The sequence below is a fragment of the Marmota flaviventris genome, chromosome 16 (assembly GCF_047511675.1).
Source record: "Marmota flaviventris isolate mMarFla1 chromosome 16, mMarFla1.hap1, whole genome shotgun sequence".
NCBI classification, from domain to species: domain Eukaryota; kingdom Metazoa; phylum Chordata; class Mammalia; order Rodentia; family Sciuridae; genus Marmota; species Marmota flaviventris.
Window position 1 is genome coordinate 59,874,884 of NC_092513.1, and position 3,686 is coordinate 59,878,569.

General features: G+C 44.4%; 1 pseudogene; it reads right to left on the reverse strand.

Annotated features, from left to right (window-relative positions):
* Positions 1-378: 378 nt before the first annotated feature.
* On the reverse strand, positions 379-3,337 carry LOC114083635 (mannosyl-oligosaccharide 1,2-alpha-mannosidase IB pseudogene; annotated as a pseudogene).
* Between the last annotated feature and the right edge of the window lie 349 nt (positions 3,338-3,686).

Below are 3,686 nucleotides of genomic sequence, written 5' to 3' on the forward strand. Positions count from 1 at the left end.
AAGCTGCTCCACTGTGAGAGGAAAAAAATTATATAATTGGTTCCAAAAGTCATATCTAATTCCTGCAAGGTGCTCTATGTTCTTGGATTGCTCTAGCAATACAGCAGTAACAGACAGTGCTTCTTGTGTGACCACCTCATTAAGAATCAAAGCACATCTGTTCTCTGTCCTACAGGTACCAGAACATATTTTGGTCAGGAATAAAATGGAATAATTTCAAATCTGCTATATCTACAAGTTGAAAAGCCTTACAGGGAGGTTTCACCCTGTCATGTTGACTTAGAGGTCTGGATTTTCAAAAGCCACTTCTCCAGACTAGTTTCTGTAGTGGTTCATGTAAACAAAACATAAGTAAGACTATTCCTTCTGTAGCTGCTTTCATGGAACAGCAGGATTACCTGAAAGTGTGATGTTAACTAAATATAACACAGGCAGAGAGTGAGCTTCTGTGTTAACCACCTAGTGATCTAAAGGTAAAAGGTCATCACCGGAAAAGAGCAGATACAAATATTTTAATATTTCAGCAAGAAAGAAGTTCTGCTATACATCATCTTTTGTAGGAGTAGAGGAATATATATTTTTGACTCCAGAAAACTCCACCACTGACCCGGCAATACTTTTCAATAGCCAGTGCTGCTTCCCAGCTCCACTGACTCTATCTTGAATCATGAGTAAATATCCCTAGGTACCAATAGGTTTAAATTACTTCTGGCTGGAGGATATAATACTTTTCAGCCTGCTGGACAGCCACAGCCTCCACTGCACCATCAAACTTGAATGCAAACATTCCCCCATCAAAGCAAGCCAAATGTCCCATCTTCTTTTCCAAGTGTCCATTCTTGCATAATCCAATAAAGATAAGACCACCCTGGGACTTCTTAATAAGGTGTTTCTCTATAACCTCAATAGTATCATCATACATCTTTCTTGCCTCATGATCCGTTTTATCTGATATCAACCATCTATATTCATAGATACTGTCCCCCATATTACCAACTAATGTATAATACTTACCCCAGTGCCCTGTTTTTGGGTTCAAATAATTTGGATAAATGTCATTTGGATGATCCATTTGCTGAAGTACTTTCTGAATATGCACGACCATTTTATAGTAAATCAGGTCCCCTGTCAAGTAGCTGAGGTGGACAAATTCCATATGTAATGTACCAAATTCAGCCAGAATGCTGCTGCCTGCAAATGCCCACCCCCAGTTTCTCCCTACTCCAGTTTTCAGATTCATCCTTCCCCAGGGAATCCCAGTAGGTGTGTTAAAAGAAGTTGGGAATTTCTCAGCCAACTCTACTGCTTTAATCTTGAATATCTCTTCTCCTAAAAGGTAATATGCTGCAAGCAGTCGTCCAATAAATCAAATGTTAACTTCAAACAGACACCTCTGAATTCACACTGAAATCAAGGTTGTCTTCGATCCATCTTTGTCCAACAAGAAATTCATCATGCAGTCCCATGATATAAAGGGTATCCAAAGCATCTACTATGGTAGCACTCAACTGTGAACTTCCAAATATGTTAGTATAGTGTCCTTTCCTTGCAGTAGGTCTGAGTTCATTATGACCCCATTCATATGTCCTATAATTATCCCAGGCATGTTTCATCATCTCTTTAATTTTTTCCCCTTTTTCTTATGTCACTGTCTACTAGTCCTCTACCACTTATTCCTACAAGATTTAGAATAGGGACTGGTGGCAGAGGTTTGCTCTCTCTTTTAATATTTATTTTTTTAGTTGTAGTTGAACACAATAACTTTATTTCACTTATTTATTTTTATGTGGTGCTGAGGATTGAACCCAGGGCCTACATGACAGGCGAGAGCACAACCATTTGAGCCACATCCCCAACCCCTGTATTTTCTCTTTTGACTTCTTTAATTTTTCTTTTGCTTCTTGCAGGGCCTTCTCATAGTCTGGTTGAATCTTATTTCTCAGATGGTGGTCTTCTTTTTCTCTGTGTCTATGTTCATCAGGTCCATGGATCAGGAAGACTCCAGGAGTTTTAGCCCCTTTGTGGGCATCTATATGAAGAATTAATACATCTTCTAAACCCAGATCAAAGTGTTTGTATTTTGAGGAGTCTGGAAGGAAGAAATTGCCCAGAACATAGGGTGATGAAGGCACTAAGAATAAGGAGAAGGATAAACTTCTCAGAAAGTCTCAAGGTAGCTTGTGATGTGGGAAAGAGGGTGGCCCCATGTTCAGAGGTGGAATCCAGCAGCCCGACAGGGGAAGCAGGGCTGGGGGTAGTCATCCTTTAGGCTCTTGGACAAAATATTTTATAAAGTTCTCATCTTATAACAAATGTACTAGACATTGAACCGTTTTCAAAATCTTGACAAATAGGATAAAGTCAATTTTTTTCCTCTCACAGGAGTGTTGTGTTTTTTAAAAAGTATCTCTTTCATGCTCACCCAATTACATCTGGAAACCTGGGTGGCCTTCCAAATGATTGCTAGTTTTATGTCCTGTGATATCTTCCTGCCATTAGGCTTTATATACTTCATCAAGTTGTTACAAATCTTCTCTTCATTCCTGGGAGTAGATCCCGCAAACCACACTGCAGAAAAACTGCAAGGTGGGTTCTTCCATTTCCTCACCCCAGTGAGATGATCAAATGTGGTTTCCCTCCCCCACCAGGAGGATGGCGAGGTCCAAGAAGTTGTAGAAGGTCCACTTAATCTCCTCGATGCCTCTGTTCAACTGTCTCTTAACATTCGTGGTGGTAGGGGAAAGGGGGCAAGTGTCTGGGGAAATGCAGGTCTCCTCAAAAGTCTCCCAAAAGGGTGGAAGGTCTCCCACCTCTCAGGAAGGCTGAGGCAGCTGCGGTGGGTGAAACAAGGAGGTTGGAGCCTAGGATCACCGGCACCTCACCACCCGCCCTGCAGACGCCTGGCGCCTATGCTGCACCCTCCACTGTCCACCCACAGGGCAATGACTCCTCAAATACCTGACTCCTGGGATCTGCCAGTGCACTGTTGGTTAGGGAGCGGAACTTCCTCTTCTGGAGGCCACCCAGCGCCCCGACGTGTGCGGGGGAGGGGAGGCCTGGCAGCCGCCCCCACAAGGGTCCTCCCCCTCCCCCTCCCCCTCCCCCTCCCCCTCCCCCTCCCCCTCCCCCTCCCCCTCCCCCTCCCCGGTCAGGGAGCTGCCGCGCCTCAGCTTGCAGAGGTCGGCTCTGGCTTCTTCCAGCCCTGCCACCGGCCCCCACTGGGGACCTCCTCTGCGCTGCCTCCTGTACCTCGCAGCGGTTTGCCCTGCCGGCGGCGGGAGAGGCGGTGCTCCCACGCATGCGGGGCTGCAGCCTGGGCCGAGTCCCCAGTCTCCATAGGCCCAGAGAGCAGAACCACCGCGGGGCCGACACCCCTAGGGCGCAAGCCTTAGAGCAGGGGACATGGACCAACCTGCCATCCACAGTTTTTTTTTTTTTTTTTTTTTTTTTTTAACCGGAAGTCACAGGTACACTAAGATGGAATCAAGCTTGAAATTAAAAAATGTAACTGCAGAGGTTTCACCTTTTTAAAAATTCATATTTAAAATAGTCCTAGGAATAGAAGAGTGTCTTGTTCACAGAGCCACCATCTTTCATCTTTCATATTTGTTGCATTATACAGTGACTGTCACATAATAACTCTCAATAAAAATAGCTACTTTAATGAAAGCTCTTTTTAACCAGCA